The sequence below is a fragment of the Oncorhynchus kisutch genome, unplaced genomic scaffold (assembly GCF_002021735.2).
Source record: "Oncorhynchus kisutch isolate 150728-3 unplaced genomic scaffold, Okis_V2 scaffold3947, whole genome shotgun sequence".
In the NCBI taxonomy this organism is placed as follows: domain Eukaryota; kingdom Metazoa; phylum Chordata; class Actinopteri; order Salmoniformes; family Salmonidae; genus Oncorhynchus; species Oncorhynchus kisutch.
The window spans coordinates 160299-179328 of NW_022265892.1; the positions used below are offsets into that span (position 1 = coordinate 160299).

The 19030-nt window shown below is 40.9% G+C and overlaps 25 non-coding genes across 25 annotated transcripts; all 25 read right to left on the reverse strand.

The window, feature by feature from the left end:
* Positions 1–177: 177 nt before the first annotated feature.
* trnav-cac (transfer RNA valine (anticodon CAC)) lies at positions 178–250 on the reverse strand. The gene has a single exon. It is a non-coding gene; the product is annotated as a tRNA-Val (tRNA).
* A 513-nt stretch (positions 251–763) lies between these two features.
* On the reverse strand, positions 764–836 carry trnav-aac (transfer RNA valine (anticodon AAC)). The gene has a single exon. It is a non-coding gene; the product is annotated as a tRNA-Val (tRNA).
* A 760-nt stretch (positions 837–1596) lies between these two features.
* trnav-cac (transfer RNA valine (anticodon CAC)) lies at positions 1597–1670 on the reverse strand. Its single transcript has one exon. It is a non-coding gene; the product is annotated as a tRNA-Val (tRNA).
* A 512-nt stretch (positions 1671–2182) lies between these two features.
* trnav-aac (transfer RNA valine (anticodon AAC)) lies at positions 2183–2255 on the reverse strand. The gene has a single exon. It is a non-coding gene; the product is annotated as a tRNA-Val (tRNA).
* Positions 2256–2843: 588 nt separating this feature from the next.
* trnav-cac (transfer RNA valine (anticodon CAC)) lies at positions 2844–2916 on the reverse strand. Its single transcript has one exon. It is a non-coding gene; the product is annotated as a tRNA-Val (tRNA).
* A 514-nt stretch (positions 2917–3430) lies between these two features.
* On the reverse strand, positions 3431–3504 carry trnav-aac (transfer RNA valine (anticodon AAC)). The gene has a single exon. It is a non-coding gene; the product is annotated as a tRNA-Val (tRNA).
* Positions 3505–4265: 761 nt separating this feature from the next.
* trnav-cac (transfer RNA valine (anticodon CAC)) lies at positions 4266–4338 on the reverse strand. Its single transcript has one exon. It is a non-coding gene; the product is annotated as a tRNA-Val (tRNA).
* A 586-nt stretch (positions 4339–4924) lies between these two features.
* On the reverse strand, positions 4925–4997 carry trnav-cac (transfer RNA valine (anticodon CAC)). Its single transcript has one exon. It is a non-coding gene; the product is annotated as a tRNA-Val (tRNA).
* Positions 4998–5511: 514 nt separating this feature from the next.
* Positions 5512–5584, reverse strand: trnav-aac (transfer RNA valine (anticodon AAC)). Its single transcript has one exon. It is a non-coding gene; the product is annotated as a tRNA-Val (tRNA).
* Positions 5585–6347: 763 nt separating this feature from the next.
* On the reverse strand, positions 6348–6420 carry trnav-cac (transfer RNA valine (anticodon CAC)). Its single transcript has one exon. It is a non-coding gene; the product is annotated as a tRNA-Val (tRNA).
* Positions 6421–7010: 590 nt separating this feature from the next.
* trnav-cac (transfer RNA valine (anticodon CAC)) lies at positions 7011–7083 on the reverse strand. The gene has a single exon. It is a non-coding gene; the product is annotated as a tRNA-Val (tRNA).
* A 514-nt stretch (positions 7084–7597) lies between these two features.
* On the reverse strand, positions 7598–7670 carry trnav-aac (transfer RNA valine (anticodon AAC)). The gene has a single exon. It is a non-coding gene; the product is annotated as a tRNA-Val (tRNA).
* A 763-nt stretch (positions 7671–8433) lies between these two features.
* On the reverse strand, positions 8434–8506 carry trnav-cac (transfer RNA valine (anticodon CAC)). Its single transcript has one exon. It is a non-coding gene; the product is annotated as a tRNA-Val (tRNA).
* A 588-nt stretch (positions 8507–9094) lies between these two features.
* trnav-cac (transfer RNA valine (anticodon CAC)) lies at positions 9095–9167 on the reverse strand. Its single transcript has one exon. It is a non-coding gene; the product is annotated as a tRNA-Val (tRNA).
* Positions 9168–9680: 513 nt separating this feature from the next.
* Positions 9681–9753, reverse strand: trnav-aac (transfer RNA valine (anticodon AAC)). The gene has a single exon. It is a non-coding gene; the product is annotated as a tRNA-Val (tRNA).
* Positions 9754–10515: 762 nt separating this feature from the next.
* trnav-cac (transfer RNA valine (anticodon CAC)) lies at positions 10516–10588 on the reverse strand. The gene has a single exon. It is a non-coding gene; the product is annotated as a tRNA-Val (tRNA).
* Positions 10589–11761: 1173 nt separating this feature from the next.
* Positions 11762–11834, reverse strand: trnav-aac (transfer RNA valine (anticodon AAC)). Its single transcript has one exon. It is a non-coding gene; the product is annotated as a tRNA-Val (tRNA).
* A 763-nt stretch (positions 11835–12597) lies between these two features.
* trnav-cac (transfer RNA valine (anticodon CAC)) lies at positions 12598–12670 on the reverse strand. The gene has a single exon. It is a non-coding gene; the product is annotated as a tRNA-Val (tRNA).
* Positions 12671–13433: 763 nt separating this feature from the next.
* trnav-cac (transfer RNA valine (anticodon CAC)) lies at positions 13434–13506 on the reverse strand. The gene has a single exon. It is a non-coding gene; the product is annotated as a tRNA-Val (tRNA).
* A 588-nt stretch (positions 13507–14094) lies between these two features.
* Positions 14095–14167, reverse strand: trnav-cac (transfer RNA valine (anticodon CAC)). Its single transcript has one exon. It is a non-coding gene; the product is annotated as a tRNA-Val (tRNA).
* Positions 14168–14681: 514 nt separating this feature from the next.
* Positions 14682–14754, reverse strand: trnav-aac (transfer RNA valine (anticodon AAC)). The gene has a single exon. It is a non-coding gene; the product is annotated as a tRNA-Val (tRNA).
* A 763-nt stretch (positions 14755–15517) lies between these two features.
* On the reverse strand, positions 15518–15590 carry trnav-cac (transfer RNA valine (anticodon CAC)). Its single transcript has one exon. It is a non-coding gene; the product is annotated as a tRNA-Val (tRNA).
* Positions 15591–16764: 1174 nt separating this feature from the next.
* Positions 16765–16837, reverse strand: trnav-aac (transfer RNA valine (anticodon AAC)). The gene has a single exon. It is a non-coding gene; the product is annotated as a tRNA-Val (tRNA).
* A 762-nt stretch (positions 16838–17599) lies between these two features.
* Positions 17600–17672, reverse strand: trnav-cac (transfer RNA valine (anticodon CAC)). Its single transcript has one exon. It is a non-coding gene; the product is annotated as a tRNA-Val (tRNA).
* Positions 17673–18435: 763 nt separating this feature from the next.
* trnav-cac (transfer RNA valine (anticodon CAC)) lies at positions 18436–18508 on the reverse strand. Its single transcript has one exon. It is a non-coding gene; the product is annotated as a tRNA-Val (tRNA).
* Positions 18509–19030: the final 522 nt, after the last annotated feature.

Consider the following 19030-nt stretch of genomic DNA (forward strand, 5'->3'; position numbering starts at 1 on the left):
GTTATCGCTTTGTCATTATGGGGTATTGTGTATAGTACCCATTAAAAACTAGCGGTCACATCAAGCAGCTGTAATGACAGAAAATAATCTAGGTAGACTGCAAGGTTTAGACAAAACTCAACTGTTTCAAACCAAATGCTAGCCTCTGGGCATTGGGAAATATTGAATATTACAAAATGTTTCCGCACGGTTTCGAACCGGGGACCTTTCGCGTGTGAGGCGAACGTGATAACCACTACACTACGGAAACCTAATGTGTGGAAAACTAAGGGTGTGACTGACTTTCGCGTGTGAGGCGAACGTGATAACCACTACACTACTGAAACTACAATACAAAAAGAGGAAGTCGTGGAAAATATTAGGAATGCCCACAAGTCTACCTCACATAATATCCCAAATTGAGTACCACAGAAAGAGCCATAATACCCATTAAAAACTAGCGGTCAAACAGGAAAATGGTTCCAATCGTTTTTCCACCATTCATATTCCCCACGGGGGATTTTAAAAACACTTGAAATAAGGGCTGTGTTTCTTGTCAGCTTACCCTGGCATGGTAAACTATTTGAATCATTATGGACCTCAGACCACACGTAGCAGGAATGTATTCAGAGCGCCCAAGCTAGCCACACATGCAGAGTGCGTTACGCGACTAAAAAAGGTATGTCTGAATAGCAAATATTGAGAAGTGCGAAGGAAAAGCATGAATTCCGAAATTGGGACCGAGTCCTAAGTGAATAGGCTTACTGTCCAATTTTTTAAAATATGTTTCCGCCCGGTCTCGAACCGGGGACCTTTCGCGTGTTAAGCGAACGTGATAACCACTACACTACGGAAACCTAATGAGTGGAATTCAAAGGGTGTGACTGACTTTGGCTGGGTGGGACATTTATCGCTCTCAGAACCTAATGAAATCAGAAATTACTTAGTCCATTAATTAAGCAATAAGGCTTGAGAAGCCGGGAATTATTGTGTGCCGCCGGCTCTTGGAAGAGGCTTGGTGGTTCAAAACTTCTTCCATTTAAGAGTGATGGAAGCCACTGTGTTCTTGGGTACCTTCAATGCTGCAGAAATGACCAATCATTTGAATTTACCACAGGTGGACTCCAATCAAGTTAAAGAAATATCTAAGGATGATCAATGGAAACAGGATGGACCTGAGCTCAATTTCCAGCCTCATAGCAAAGGGTCTGAAAACGTATGTAAATAAGTTTTTTTAAATATTTTTTCATTAATAAAAACTATATGTTATCGCTTTGTCATTATGGGGTATTGTGTATAGTACCCATTAAAAACTAGCGGTCACATCAAGCAGCTGTAATGACAGAAAACAATCTACATTTTAGTTTGTTTTACCTTGGATTATATTGCCATTTATTTGGATATATCCATTACAATGACCCTGATAAATGAATTTGCCTGGCTCAGAGAAGCTGTCAGTCTGGTCACATTCATACAGATCGCACGGAGGAGGTCCCCCAAAAAACGGCAACATTGATCCACAGGTCGGAGAGGTAGACAGCAAGGTTTAGACAAACCTCAACTGTTTCAAACCAAATGTTAGCCTCTGGGCATTGGGAAATATTGAATATTACAAAATGTTTCCGCACCGGTTTCGAACCGGGGACCTTTCGCGTGTGAGGCGAACGTGATAACCACTACACTACGGAAACCTAATGTGTGGAAAACTAAGGGTGTGACTGACTTTCGCGTGTGAGGCGAACGTGATAACCACTACACTACTGAAACTACAATACAAAAAGAGGAAGTCGTGGAAAATATTAGGAATGCCCACAAGTCTACCTCACATAATATCCCAAATTGAGTACCACAGAAAGAGCCATAATACCCATTAAAAACTAGCGGTCAAACAGGAAAATGGTTCCAATCGTTTTTCCACCATTCATATTCCCCACGGGGGATTTTAAAAACACTTGAAATAAGGGCTGTGTTTCTTGTCAGCTTACCCTGGCATGGTAAACTATTTGAATCATTATGGACCTCAGACCACACGTAGCAGGAATGTATTCAGAGCGCCCAAGCTAGCCACACATGCAGAGTGCGTTACGCGACTAAAAAAGGTATGTCTGAATAGCAAATATTGAGAAGTGCGAAGGAAAAGCATGAATTCCGAAATTGGGACCGAGTCCTAAGTGAATAGGCTTACTGTCCAATTTTTTAAATATGTTTCCGCCCGGTCTCGAACCGGGGACCTTTCGCGTGTTAAGCGAACGTGATAACCACTACACTACAGAAACCTAATGAGAGGAATTCAAAGGGTGTGACTGACTTTGGCTGGGTGGGACATTTATCGCTCTCAGAACCTAATGAAATCAGAAATTACTTAGTCCATTAATTAAGCAATAAGGCTTGAGAAGCCGGGAATTATTGTGTGCCGCCGGCTCTTGGAAGAGGCTTGGTGGTTCAAAACTTCTTCCATTTAAGAGTGATGGAAGCCACTGTGTTCTTGGGTACCTTCAATGCTGCAGAAATGACCAATCATTTGAATTTACCACAGGTGGACTCCAATCAAGTTAAAGAAATATCTAAGGATGATCAATGGAAACAGGATGGACCTGAGCTCAATTTCCAGCATCATAGCAAAGGGTCTGAAAACGTATGTAAATACGTTTTTTTTTAAATATTTTTTTCATTAATAAAAACGATATGTTATCGCTTTGTCATTATGGGGTATTGTGTATAGTACCCATTAAAAACTAGCGGTCACATCAAGCAGCTGTAATGACAGAAAATAATCTAGGTAGACTGCAAGGTTTAGACAAAACTCAACTGTTTCAAACCAAATGCTAGCCTCTGGGCATTGGGAAATATTGAATATTACAAAATGTTTCCGCACGGTTTCGAACCGGGGACCTTTCGCGTGTGAGGCGAACGTGATAACCACTACACTACGGAAACCTAATGTGTGGAAAACTAAGGGTGTGACTGACTTTCGCGTGTGAGGCGAACGTGATAACCACTACACTACTGAAACTACAATACAAAAAGAGGAAGTCGTGGAAAATATTAGGAATGCCCACAAGTCTACCTCACATAATATCCCAAATTGAGTACCACAGAAAGATGCCATAATACCCATTAAAAACTAGCGGTCAAACAGGAAAATGGTTCCAATCGTTTTTCCACCATTCATATTCCCCACGGGGGATTTTAAAAACACTTGAAATAAGGGCTGTGTTTCTTGTCAGCTTACCCTGGCATGGTAAACTATTTGAATCATTATGGACCTCAGACCACACGTAGCAGGAATGTATTCAGAGCGCCCAAGCTAGCCACACATGCAGAGTGCGTTACGCGACTAAAAAAGGTATGTCTGAATAGCAAATATTGAGAAGTGCGAAGGAAAAGCATGAATTCCGAAATTGGGACCGAGTCCTAAGTGAATAGGCTTACTGTCCAATTTTTTAAAATATGTTTCCGCCCGGTCTCGAACCGGGGACCTTTCGCATGTTAAGCGAACGTGATAACCACTACACTACAGGAAACCTAATGAGTGGAATTCGAAGGGTGTGACTGACTTTGGCTGGGTGGGACATTTATCGCTCTCAGAACCTAATGAAATCAGAAATTACTTAGTCCATTAATTAAGCAATAAGGCTTGAGAAGCCGGGAATTATTGTGTGCCGCCGGCTCTTGGAAGAGGCTTGGTGGTTCAAAACTTCTTCCATTTAAGAGTGATGGAAGCCACTGTGTTCTTGGGTACCTTCAATGCTGCAGAAATGACCAATCATTTGAATTTACCACAGGTGGACTCCAATCAAGTTAAAGAAATATCTAAGGATGATCAATGGAAACAGGATGGACCTGAGCTCCATTTCCAGCCTCATAGCAAAGGGTCTGAAAACGTATGTAAATATGTTTTTTTAAATATTTTTTTCATTAATAAAAACTATATGTTATCGCTTTGTCATTATGGGGTATTGTGTATAGTACCCATTAAAAACTAGCGGTCACATCAAGCAGCTGTAATGACAGAAAACAATCTACATTTTAGTTTGTTTTATCTTGGATTATATTGCCATTTATTTGGATATATCCATTACAATGACCCTGATAAATGAATTTGCCTGGCTCAGAGAAGCTGTCAGTCTGGTCACATTCATACAGATCGCACGGAGGAGGTCCCCCAAAAAACGGCAACATTGATCCACAGGTCGGAGAGGTAGACAGCAAGGTTTAGACAAACCTCAACTGTTTCAAACCAAATGTTAGCCTCTGGGCATTGGGAAATATTGAATATTACAAAATGCTTCCGCCCGGTTTCGAACCGGGGACCTTTCGCGTGTGAGGCGAACGTGATAACCACTACACTACGGAAACCTAATGAGTGTAATTCAAAGGGTGTGGCTGACTTTGGCTGGGTGGGACGTTTATCGCTCTCAGAACCTAATGAAATCAGAAATTACTTAGTCCATTAATTAAGCAATAAGGCTTGAGAAGCCGGGAATTATTGTGTGCCGCCGGCTCTTGGAAGAGGCTTGGTGGTTCAAAACTTCTTCCATTTAAGAGTGATGGAAGCCACTGTGTTCTTGGGTACCTTCAATGCTGCAGAAATGACCAATCATTTGAATTTACCACAGGTGGACTCCAATCAAGTTAAAGAAATATCTAAGGATGATCAATGGAAACAGGATGAACCTGAGCTCAATTTCCAGCCTCATAGCAAAGGGTCTGAAAACGTATGTAATAAGTTTTTTTTAAATATTTTTTTCATTAATAAAAACTATATGTTATCGCTTTGTCATTATGGGGTATTGTGTATAGTACCCATTAACAACTAGCGGTCACATCAAGCAGCTGTAATGACAGAAAATAATCTAGGTAGACTGCAAGGTTTAGACAAAACTCAACTGTTTCAAACCAAATGCTAGCCTCTGGGCATTGGGAAATATTGAATATTACAAAATGTTTCCGCACGGTTTCGAACCGGGGACCTTTCGCGTGTGAGGCGAACGTGATAACCACTACACTACGGAAACCTAATGTGTGGAAAACTAAGGGTGTGACTGACTTTCGCGTGTGAGGCGAACGTGATAACCACTACACTACTGAAACTACAATACAAAAAGAGGAAGTCGTGGAAAATATTAGGAATGCCCACAAGTCTACCTCACATAATATCCCAAATTGAGTACCACAGAAAGAGCCATAATACCCATTAAAAACTAGCGGTCAAACAGGAAAATGGTTCCAATCGTTTTTCCACCATTCATATTCCCCACGGGGGATTTTAAAAACACTTGAAATAAGGGCTGTGTTTCTTGTCAGCTTACCCTGGCATGGTAAACTATTTGAAATCATTATGGACCTCAGACCACACGTAGCAGGAATGTATTCAGAGCGCCCAAGCTAGCCACACATGCAGAGTGCGTTACGCGACTAAAAAAGGTATGTCTGAATAGCAAATATTGAGAAGTGCGAAGGAAAAGCATGAATTCCGAAATTGGGACCGAGTCCTAAGTGAATAGGCTTACTGTCCAATTTTTTAAAATATGTTTCCGCCCGGTCTCGAACCGGGGACCTTTCGCGTGTTAAGCGAACGTGATAACCACTACACTACAGAAACCTAATGAGAGGAATTCAAAGGGTGTGACTGACTTTGGCTGGGTGGGACATTTATCGCTCTCAGAACCTAATGAAATCAGAAATTACTTAGTCCATTAATTAAGCAATAAGGCTTGAGAAGCCGGGAATTATTGTGTGCCGCCGGCTCTTGGAAGAGGCTTGGTGGTTCAAAACTTCTTCCATTTAAGAGTGATGGAAGCCACTGTGTTCTTGGGTACCTTCAATGCTGCAGAAATGACCAATCATTTGAATTTACCACAGGTGGACTCCAATCAAGTTAAAGAAATATCTAAGGATGATCAATGGAAACAGGATGGACCTGAGCTCAATTTCCAGCCTCATAGCAAAGGGTCTGAAAACGTATGTAAATAAGTTTTTTTTAAATATTTTTTTCATTAATAAAAACTATATGTTATCGCTTTGTCATTATGGGGTATTGTGTATAGTACCCATTAAAAACTAGCGGTCACATCAAGCAGCTGTAATGACAGAAAATAATCTACATTTTAGTTTGTTTTACCTTGGATTATATTGCCATTTATTTGGATATATCCATTACAATGACCCTGATAAATGAATTTGCCTGGCTCAGAGAAGCTGTCAGTCTGGTCACATTCATACAGATCGCACGGAGGAGGTCCCCCAAAAAACGGCAACATTGATCCACAGGTCGGAGAAGGTAGACAGCAAGGTTTAGACAAACCTCAACTGTTTCAAACCAAATGTTAGCCTCTGGGCATTGGGAAATATTGAATATTACAAAATGCTTCCGCCCGGTTTCGAACCGGGGACCTTTCGCGTGTGAGGCGAACGTGATAACCACTACACTACGGAAACCTAATGAGTGTAATTCAAAGGGTGTGGCTGACTTTGGCTGGGTGGGACGTTTATCGCTCTCAGAACCTAATGAAATCAGAAATTACTTAGTCCATTAATTAAGCAATAAGGCTTGAGAAGCCGGGAATTATTGTGTGCCGCCGGCTCTTGGAAGAGGCTTGGTGGTTCAAAACTTCTTCCATTTAAGAGTGATGGAAGCCACTGTGTTCTTGGGTACCTTCAATGCTGCAGAAATGACCAATCATTTGAATTTACCACAGGTGGACTCCAATCAAGTTAAAGAAATATCTAAGGATGATCAATGGAAACAGGATGGACCTGAGCTCAATTTCCAGCCTCATAGCAAAGGGTCTGAAAACGATATGTAAATACGTTTTTTTTAAAATATTTTTTTCATTAATAAAAACTATATGTTATCGCTTTGTCATTATGGGGTATTGTGTATAGTACCCATTAACAACTAGCGGTCACATCAAGCAGCTGCTAATGACAGAAAATAATCTAGGTAGACTGCAAGGTTTAGACAAAACTCAACTGTTTCAAACCAAATGGTAGCCTCTGGGCATTGGGAAATATTGAATATTACAAAATGTTTCCGCACGGTTTCGAACCGGGGACCTTTCGCGTGTGAGGCGAATGTGATAACCACTACACTACGGAAACCTAATGTGTGGAAAACTAAGGGTGTGACCGACTTTCGCGTGTGAGGCGAACGTGATAACCACTAAACTACTGAAACTACAATACAAAAAGAGGAAGTCGTGGAAAATATTAGGAATGCCCACAAGTCTACCTCACATAATATCCCAAATTCAGTACCACAGAAAGAGCCATAATACCCATTAAAAACTAGCGGTCAAACAGGAAAATGGTTCCAATCGTTTTTCCACAATTCATATTCCCCACGGGGGATTTTAAAAACACTTGAAATATGGGCTGTGTTTCTTGTCAGCTTACCCTGGCATGGTAAACTATTTGAATCATTATGGACCTCAGACCACACGTAGCAGGAATGTATTCAGAGCGCCCAAGCTAGCCACACATGCAGAGTGCGTTACGCGACTAAAAAAGGTACGTCTGATTAGCAAATATTGAGAAGTGCGAAGGAAAAGCATGAATTCCGAAATTGGGACCGAGTTCTAAGTGAATAGGCTTACTGTCCAATTTTTTTAAAATATGTTTCCGCCCGGTCTCGAACCGGGGACCTTTCGCATGTTAAGCGAACGTGATAACCACTACACTACAGAAACCTAATGAGATGGAATTCGAAGGGTGTGACTGACTTTGGCTGGGTGGGACATTTATCGCTCTCAGAACCTAATGAAATCAGAAATTACATAGTCCATTAATTAAGCAATAAGGCTTGAGAAGCCGGGAATTATTGTGTGCCGCCGGCTCTTGGAAGAGGCTTGGTGGTTCAAAACTTCTTCCATTTAAGAGTGATGGAAGCCACTGTGTTCTTGGGTACCTTCAATGCTGCAGAAATGACCAATCATTTGAATTTACCACAGGTGGACTCCAATCAAGTTAAAGAAATATCTAAGGATGATCAATGGAAACAGGATGGACCTGAGCTCCATTTCCAGCCTCATAGCAAAGGGTCTGAAAACGTATGTAAATAAGTTTTTTTTAAATATTTTTTTCATTAATAAAAACTATATGTTATCGCTTTGTCATTATGGGGTATTGTGTATAGTACCCATTAAAAACTAGCGGTCACATCAAGCAGCTGTAATGACAGAAAACAATCTACATTTTAGTTTGTTTTACCTTGGATTATATTGCCATTTATTTGGATATATCCATTACAATGACCCTGATAAATGAATTTGCCTGGCTCAGAGAAGCTGTCAGTCTGGTCACATTCATACAGATCGCACGGAGGAGGTCCCCCAAAAAACGGCAACATTGATCCACAGGTCGGAGAGGTAGAAAGCAAGGTTTAGACAAACCTCAACTGTTTCAAACCAAATGTTAGCCTCTGGGCATTGGGAAATATTGAATATTACAAAATGCTTCCGCCCGGTTTCGAACCGGGGACCTTTCGCGTGTGAGGCGAACGTGATAACCACTACACTACGGAAACCTAATGAGTGTAATTCAAAGGGTGTGGCTGACTTTGGCTGGGTGGGACGTTTATCGCTCTCAGAACCTAATGAAATCAGAAATTACTTAGTCCATTAATTAAGCAATAAGGCTTGAGAAGCCGGGAATTATTGTGTGCCGCCGGCTCTTGGAAGAGGCTTGGTGGTTCAAAACTTCTTCCATTTAAGAGTGATGGAAGCCACTGTGTTCTTGGGTACCTTCAATGCTGCAGAAATGACCAATCATTTGAATTTACCACAGGTGGACTCCAATCAAGTTAAAGAAATATCTAAGGATGATCAATGGAAACAGGATGAACCTGAGCTCAATTTCCAGCCTCATAGCAAAGGGTCTGAAAACGTATGTATATACGTTTTTTTTTAAATATTTTTTTCATTAATAAAAACTATATGTTATCGCTTTGTCATTATGGGGTATTGTGTATAGTACCCATTAACAACTAGCGGTCACATCAAGCAGCTGTAATGACAGAAAATAATCTAGGTAGACTGCAAGGTTTAGACAAAACTCAACTGTTTCAAACCAAATGCTAGCCTCTGGGCATTGGGAAATATTGAATATTACAAAATGTTTCCGCACGGTTTCGAACCGGGGACCTTTCGCGTGTGAGGCGAACGTGATAACCACTACACTACGGAAACCTAATGTGTGGAAAACTAAGGGTGTGACCGACTTTCGCGTGTGAGGCGAACGTGATAACCACTACACTACTGAAACTACAATACAAAAAGAGGAAGTCGTGGAAAATATTAGGAATGCCCACAAGTCTACCTCACATAATATCCCAAATTGAGTACCACAGAAAGAGCCATAATACCCATTAAAAACTAGCGGTCAAACAGGAAAATGGTTCCAATCGTTTTTCCACCATTCATATTCCCCACGGGGGATTTTAAAAACACTTGAAATAAGGGCTGTGTTTCTTGTCAGCTTACCCTGGCATGGTAAACTATTTGAATCATTATGGACCTCAGACCACACGTAGCAGGAATGTATTCAGAGCGCCCAAGCTAGCCACACATGCAGAGTGCGTTACGCGACTAAAAAAGGTACGTCTGATTAGCAAATATTGAGAAGTGCGAAGGAAAAGCATGAATTCCGAAATTGGGACCGAGTTCTAAGTGAATAGGCTTACTGTCCAATTTTTTAAAATATGTTTCCGCCCGGTCTCGAACCGGGGACCTTTCGCATGTTAAGCGAACGTGATAACCACTACACCACGGAAACCTAATGAGTGGAATTCGAAGGGTGTGACTGACTTTGGCTGGGTGGGACATTTATCGCTCTCAGAACCTAATGAAATCAGAAATGACATAGTCCATTAATTAAGCAATAAGGCTTGAGAAGCCGGGAATTATTGTGTGCCGCCGGCTCTTGGAAGAGGCTTGGTGGTTCAAAACTTCTTCCATTTAAGAGTGATGGAAGCCACTGTGTTCTTGGGTACCTTCAATGCTGCAGAAATGACCAATCATTTGAATTTACCACAGGTGGACTCCAATCAAGTTAAAGAAATATCTAAGGATGATCAATGGAAACAGGATGGACCTGAGCTCCATTTCCAGCCTCATAGCAAAGGGTCTGAAAACGTATGTAAATAAGTTTTTTTTAAATATTTTTTTCATTAATAAAAACTATATGTTATCGCTTTGTCATTATGGGGTATTGTGTATAGTACCCATTAAAAACTAGCGGTCACATCAAGCAGCTGTAATGACAGAAAACAATCTACATTTTAGTTTGTTTTACCTTGGATTATATTGCCATTTATTTGGATATATCCATTACAATGACCCTGATAAATGAATTTGCCTGGCTCAGAGAAGCTGTCAGTCTGGTCACATTCATACAGATCGCACGGAGGAGGTCCCCCAAAAAACGGCAACATTGATCCACAGGTCGGAGAGGTAGAAAGCAAGGTTTAGACAAACCTCAACTGTTTCAAACCAAATGTTAGCCTCTGGGCATTGGGAAATATTGAATATTACAAAATGCTTCCGCCCGGTTTCGAACCGGGGACCTTTCGCGTGTGAGGCGAACGTGATAACCACTACACTACGGAAACCTAATGAGTGTAATTCAAAGGGTGTGGCTGACTTTGGCTGGGTGGGACGTTTATCGCTCTCAGAACCTAATGAAATCAGAAATTACTTAGTCCATTAATTAAGCAATAAGGCTTGAGAAGCCGGGAATTATTGTGTGCCGCCGGCTCTTGGAAGAGGCTTGGTGGTTCAAAACTTCTTCCATTTAAGAGTGATGGAAGCCACTGTCTTCTTGGGTATCTTCAATGCTGCAGAAATGACCAATCATTTGAATTTACCACAGGTGACTCCAATCAAGTTAAAGAAATATCTAAGGATGATCAATGGAAACAGGATGGACCTGAGCTCAATTTCCAGCCTCATAGCAAAGGGTCTGAAAACATATGTAAATACGTTTTTTTTAAATATTTTTTTCATTAATAAAAACTATATGTTATCGCTTTGTCATTATGGGGTATTGTGTATAGTACCCATTAACAACTAGCGGTCACATCAAGCAGCTCTAATGACAGAAAATAATCTAGGTAGACTGCAAGGTTTAGACAAAACTCAACTGTTTCAAACCAAATGGTAGCCTCTGGGCATTGGGAAATATTGAATATTACAAAATGTTTCCGCACGGTTTCGAACCGGGGACCTTTCGCGTGTGAGGCGAAATGTGATAACCACTACACTACGGAAACCTAATGTGTGGAAAACTAAGGGTGTGACCGACTTTCGCGTGTGAGGCGAACGTGATAACCACTAAACTACTGAAACTACAATACAAAAAGAGGAAGTCGTGGAAAATATTAGGAATGCCCACAAGTCTACCTCACATAATATCCCAAATTCGAGTACCACAGAAAGAGCCATAATACCCATTAAAAACTAGCGGTCAAACAGGAAAATGGTTCCAATCGTTTTTCCACCATTCATATTCCCCACGGGGGATTTTAAAAACACTTGAAATATGGGCTGTGTTTCTTGTCAGCTTACCCTGGCATGGTAAACTATTTGAATCATTATGGACCTCAGACCACACGTAGCAGGAATGTATTCAGAGCGCCCAAGCTAGCCACACATGCAGAGTGCGTTACGCGACTAAAAAAGGTACGTCTGATTAGCAAATATTGATAAGTGTGAAGGAAAAGCATGAATTCCGAAATTGGGACCGAGTTCTAAGTGAATAGGCTTACTGTCCAATTTTTAAAATATGTTTCCGCCCGGTCTCGAACCGGGGACCTTTCGCATGTTAAGCGAACGTGATAACCACTACACCACGGAAACCTAATGAGTGGAATTCGAAGGGTGTGACTGACTTTGGCTGGGTGGGACATTTATCGCTCTCAGAACCTAATGAAATCAGAAATGACATAGTCCATTAATTAAGCAATAAGGCTTGAGAAGCCGGGAATTATTGTGTGCCGCCGGCTCTTGGAAGAGGCTTGGTGGTTCAAAACTTCTTCCATTTAAGAGTGATGGAAGCCACTGTGTTCTTGGGTACCTTCAATGCTGCAGAAATGACCAATCATTTGAATTTACCACAGGTGGACTCCAATCAAGTTAAAGAAATATCTAAGGATGATCAATGGAAACAGGATGGACCTGAGCTCCATTTCCAGCCTCATAGCAAAGGGTCTGAAAACGTATGTAAATAAGGTTTTTTTTAAATATTTTTTTCATTAATAAAAACTATATGTTATCGCTTTGTCATTATGGGGTATTGTGTATAGTACCCATTAAAAACTAGCGGTCACATCAAGCAGCTGTAATGACAGAAAACAATCTACATTTTAGTTTGTTTTACCTTGGATTATATTGCCATTTATTTGGATATATCCATTACAATGACCCTGATAAATGAATTTGCCTGGCTCAGAGAAGCTGTCAGTCTGGTCACATTCATACAGATCGCACGGAGGAGGTCCCCCAAAAAACGGCAACATTGATCCACAGGTCGGAGAGGTAGAAAGCAAGGTTTAGACAAACCTCAACTGTTTCAAACCAAATGTTAGCCTCTGGGCATTGGGAAATATTGAATATTACAAAATGCTTCCGCCCGGTTTCGAACCGGGGACCTTTCGCGTGTGAGGCGAACGTGATAACCACTACACTACGGAAACCTAATGAGTGTAATTCAAAGGGTGTGGCTGACTTTGGCTGGGTGGGACGTTTATCGCTCTCAGAACCTAATGAAATCAGAAATTACTTAGTCCATTAATTAAGCAATAAGGCTTGAGAAGCCGGGAATTATTGTGTGCCGCCGGCTCTTGGAAGAGGCTTGGTGGTTCAAAACTTCTTCCATTTAAGAGTGATGGAAGCCACTGTGTTCTTGGGTACCTTCAATGCTGCAGAAATGACCAATCATTTGAATTTACCACAGGTGGACTCCAATCAAGTTAAAGAAATATCTAAGGATGATCAATGGAAACAGGATGGACCTGAGCTCCATTTCCAGCCTCATAGCAAAGGGTCTGAAAACGTATGTAAATAAGTTTTTTTTAAAATATTTTTTTCATTAATAAAAACTATATGTTATCGCTTTGTCATTATGGGGTATTGTGTATAGTACCCATTAAAAACTAGCGGTCACATCAAGCAGCTGTAATGACAGAAAACAATCTACATTTTAGTTTGTTTTACCTTGGATTATATTGCCATTTATTTGGATATATCCATTACAATGACCCTGATAAATGAATTTGCCTGGCTCAGAGAAGCTGTCAGTCTGGTCACATTCATACAGATCGCACGGAGGAGGTCCCCCAAAAAACGGCAACATTGATCCACAGGTCGGAGAGGTAGAAAGCAAGGTTTAGACAAACCTCAACTGTTTCAAACCAAATGTTAGCCTCTGGGCATTGGGAAATATTGAATATTACAAAATGCTTCCGCCCGGTTTCGAACCGGGGACCTTTCGCGTGTGAGGCGAACGTGATAACCACTACACTACGGAAACCTAATGAGTGTAATTCAAAGGGTGTGGCTGACTTTGGCTGGGTGGGACGTTTATCGCTCTCAGAACCTAATGAAATCAGAAATTACTTAGTCCATTAATTAAGCAATAAGGCTTGAGAAGCCGGGAATTATTGTGTGCCGCCGGCTCTTGGAAGAGGCTTGGTGGTTCAAAACTTCTTCCATTTAAGAGTGATGGAAGCCACTGTGTTCTTGGGTACCTTCAATGCTGCAGAAATGACCAATCATTTGAATTTACCACAGATGGACTCCAATCAAGTTAAAGAAATATCTAAGGATGATCAATGGAAACAGGATGAACCTGAGCTCAATTTCCAGCCTCATAGCAAAGGGTCTGAAAACGTATGTATATACGTTTTTTTTTAAATATTTTTTTCATTAATAAAAACTATATGTTATCGCTTTGTCATTATGGGGTATTGTGTATAGTACCCATTAACAACTAGCGGTCACATCAAGCAGCTGTAATGACAGAAAATAATCTAGGTAGACTGCAAGGTTTAGACAAAACTCAACTGTTTCAAACCAAATGCTAGCCTCTGGGCATTGGGAAATATTGAATATTACAAAATGTTTCCGCACGGTTTCGAACCGGGGACCTTTCGCGTGTGAGGCGAATGTGATAACCACTACACTACGGAAACCTAATGTGTGGAAAACTAAGGGTGTGACCGACTTTCGCGTGTGAGGCGAACGTGATAACCACTACACTACTGAAACTACAATACAAAAAGAGGAAGTCGTGGAAAATATTAGGAATGCCCACAAGTCTACCTCACATAATATCCCAAATTGAGTACCACAGAAAGAGCCATAATACCCATTAAAAACTAGCGGTCAAACAGGAAAATGCTTCCAATCGTTTTTCCACCATTCATATTCCCCACGGGGGATTTTAAAAACACTTGAAATAATGGGCTGTGTTTCTTGTCAGCTTACCCTGGCATGGTAAACTATTTGAATCATTATGGACCTCAGACCACACGTAGCAGGAATGTATTCAGAGCGCCCAAGCTAGCCACACATGCAGAGTGCGTTACGCGACTAAAAAAGGTACGTCTGATTAGCAAACATTGAGAATGTGCGAAGGAAAAGCATGAATTCCGAAATTGGGACCGAGTTCTAAGTGAATAGGCTTACTGTCCAATTTTTTAAATATGTTTCCGCCCGGTCTCGAACCGGGGACCTTTCGCATGTTAAGCGAACGTGATAACCACTACACCACGGAAACCTAATGAGTGGAATTCGAAGGGTGTGACTGACTTTGGCTGGGTGGGACATTTATCGCTCTCAGAACCTAATGAAATCAGAAATGACATAGTCCATTAATTAAGCAATAAGGCTTGAGAAGCCGGGAATTATTGTGTGCCGCCGGCTCTTGGAAGAGGCTTGGTGGTTCAAAACTTCTTCCATTTAAGAGTGATGGAAGCCACTGTGTTCTTGGGTACCTTCAATGCTGCAGAAATGACCAATCATTTGAATTTACCACAGGTGGACTCCAATCAAGTTAAAGAAATATCTAAGGATGATCAATGGAAACAGGATGGACCTGAGCTCCATTTCCAGCCTCATAGCAAAGGGTCTGAAAACGTATGTAAATAAGTTTTTTTTTAAATATTTTTTTCATTAATAAAAACTATATGTTATCGCTTTGTCATTATGGGGTATTGTGTATAGTACCCATTAAAAACTAGCGGTCACATCAAGCAGCTGTAATGACAGAAAACAATCTACATTTTAGTTTGTTTTACCTTGGATTATATTGCCATTTATTTGGATATATCCATTACAATGACCCTGATAAATGAATTTGCCTGGCTCAGAGAAGCTGTCAGTCTGGTCACATTCATACAGATCGCACGGAGGAGGTCCCCCAAAAAACGGCAACATTGATCCACAGGTCGGAGAGGTAGAAAGCAAGGTTTAGACAAACCTCAACTGTTTCAAACCAAATGTTAGCCTCTGGGCATTGGGAAATATTGAATATTACAAAATGCTTCCGCCCGGTTTCGAACCGGGGACCTTTCGCGTGTGAGGCGAACGTGATAACCACTACACTACGGAAACCTAATGAGTGTAATTCAAAGGGTGTGGCTGACTTTGGCTGGGTGGGACGTTTATCGCTCTCAGAACCTAATGAAATCAGAAATTACTTAGTCCATTAATTAAGCAATAAGGCTTGAGAAGCCGGGAATTATTGTGTGCCGCCGGCTCTTGGAAGAGGCTTGGTGGTTCAAAACTTCTTCCATTTAAGAGTGATGGAAGCCACTGTGTTCTTGGGTACCTTCAATGCTGCAGAAATGACCAATCATTTGAATTTACCACAGATGGACTCCAATCAAGTTAAAGAAATATCTAAGGATGATCAATGGAAACAGGATGAACCTGAGCTCAATTTCCAGCCTCATAGCAAAGGGTCTGAAAACGTATGTATATACGTTTTTTTTAAAATATTTTTTTCATTAATAAAAACTATATGTTATCGCTTTGTCATTATGGGGTATTGTGTATAGTACCCATTAACAACTAGCGGTCACATCAAGCAGCTGTAATGACAGAAAATAATCTAGGTAGACTGCAAGGTTTAGACAAAACTCAACTGTTTCAAACCAAATGCTAGCCTCTGGGCATTGGGAAATATTGAATATTACAAAATGTTTCCGCACGGTTTCAAACCGGGGACCTTTCGCGTGTGAGGCAAACGTGATAACCACTACACTACGGAAACCTAATGTGTGGAAAACTAAGGGTGTGACCGACTTTCGCGTGTGAGGCGAACGTGATAACCACTACACTACTGAAACTACAATACAAAAAGAGGAAGTCGTGGAAAATATTAGGAATACCCACAAGTCTACCTCACATAATATCCCAAATTGAGTACCACAGAAAGAGCCCTAATACCCATTAAAAACTAGTGGTCAAACAGGAAAATGCTTCCAATCGTTTTTCCACCATTCATGTTCCCCACGGGGGATTTTAAAAACACTTGAAATAAGGGCTTTGTTTCTTGTCGGCTTACCCTGGCATGGTAAACTATTTGAATCATTATGGACCTCAGACCACACGTAGCAGGAATGTATTCAGAGCGCCCAAGCTAGCCACACATGCAGAGTGCGTTACGCGACTAAAAAAGGTACGTCTGATTAGCAAATATTGATAAGTGTGAAGGAAAAGCATGAATTCCGAAATTGGGACCGAGTTCTAAGTGAATAGGCTTACTGTCCAATTTTTAAAAATATGTTTCCGCCCGGTCTCGAACCGGGGACCTTTCGCATGTTAAGCGAACGTGATAACCACTACACCACGGAAACCTAATGAGTGGAATTCGAAGGGTGTGACTGACTTTGGCTGGGTGGGACATTTATCGCTCTCAGAACCTAATGAAATCAGAAATGACATAGTCCATTAATTAAGCAATAAGGCTTGAGAAGCCGGGAATTATTGTGTGCCGCCGGCTCTTGGAAGAGGCTTGGTGGTTCAAAACTTCTTCCATTTAAGAGTGATGGAAGCCACTGTGTTCTTGGGTACCTTCAATGCTGCAGAAATGACCAATCATTTGAATTTACCACAGGTGGACTCCAATCAAGTTAAAGAAATATCTAAGGATGATCAATGGAAACAGGATGGACCTGAGCTCCATTTCCAGCCTCATAGCAAAGGGTCTGAAAACGTATGTAAATAAGGTTTTTTTAAATATTTTTTTCATTAATAAAAACTATATGTTATCGCTTTGTCATTATGGGGTATTGTGTATAGTACCCATTAAAAACTAGCGGTCACATCAAGCAGCTGTAATGACAGAAAACAATCTACATTTTAGTTTGTTTTACCTTGGATTATATTGCCATTTATTTGGATATATCCATTACAATGACCCTGATAAATGAATTTGCCTGGCTCAGAGAAGCTGTCAGTCTGGTCACATTCATACAGATCGCACGGAGGAGGTCCCCCAAAAAACGGCAACATTGATCCACAGGTCGGAGAGGTAGAAAGCAAGGTTTAGACAAACCTCAACTGTTTCAAACCAAATGTTAGCCTCTGGGCATTGGGAAATATTGAATATTACAAAATGCTTCCGCCCGGTTTCGAACCGGGGACCTTTCGCGTGTGAGGCGAACGTGATAACCACTACACTACGGAAACCTAATGAGTGTAATTCAAAGGGTGTGGCTGACTTTGGCTGGGTGGGACGTTTATCGCTCTCAGAACCTAATGAAATCAGAAATTACTTAGTCCATTAATTAAGCAATAAGGCTTGAGAAGCCGGGAATTATTGTGTGCCGCCGGCTCTTGGAAGAGGCTTGGTGGTTCAAAACTTCTTCCATTTAAGAGTGATGGAAGCCACTGTGTTCTTGGGTACCTTCAATGCTGCAGAAATGACCAATCATTTGAATTTACCACAGGTGGACTCCAATCAAGTTAAAGAAATATCTAAGGATGATCAATGGAAACAGGATGGACCTGAGCTCCATTTCCAGCCTCATAGCAAAGGGTCTGAAAACGTATGTAAATAAGTTTTTTTTAAAATATTTTTTTCATTAATAAAAACTATATGTTATCGCTTTGTCATTATGGGGTATTGTGTATAGTACCCATTAAAAACTAGCGGTCACATCAAGCAGCTGTAATGACAGAAAACAATCTACATTTTAGTTTGTTTTACCTTGGATTATATTGCCATTTATTTGGATATATCCATTACAATGACCCTGATAAATGAATTTGCCTGGCTCAGAGAAGCTGTCAGTCTGGTCACATTCATACAGATCGCACGGAGGAGGTCCCCCAAAAAACGGCAACATTGATCCACAGGTCGGAGAGGTAGAAAGCAAGGTTTAGACAAACCTCAACTGTTTCAAACCAAATGTTAGCCTCTGGGCATTGGGAAATATTGAATATTACAAAATGCTTCCGCCCGGTTTCGAACCGGGGACCTTTCGCGTGTGAGGCGAACGTGATAACCACTACACTACGGAAACCTAATGAGTGTAAATCAAAGGGTGTGGCTGACTTTGGCTGGGTGGGACGTTTATCGCTCTCAGAACCTAATGAAATCAGAAATTACTTAGTCCATTAATTAAGCAATAAGGCTTGAGAAGCCGGGAATTATTGTGTGCCGCCGGCTCTTGGAAGAGGCTTGGTGGTTCAAAACTTCTTCCATTTAAGAGTGATGGAAGCCACTGTGTTCTTGGGTACCTTCAATGCTGCAGAAATGACCAATCATTTGAATTTACCACAGATGGACTCCAATCAAGTTAAAGAAATATCTAAGGATGATCAATGGAAACAGGATGAACCTGAGCTCAATTTCCAGCCTCATAGCAAAGGGTCTGAAAACGTATGTATATACGTTTTTTTTTAAATATTTTTTTCATTAATAAAAACTATATGTTATCGCTTTGTCATTATGGGGTATTGTGTATAGTACCCATTAACAACTAGCGGTCACATCAAGCAGCTGTAATGACAGAAAATAATCTAGGTAGACTGCAAGGTTTAGA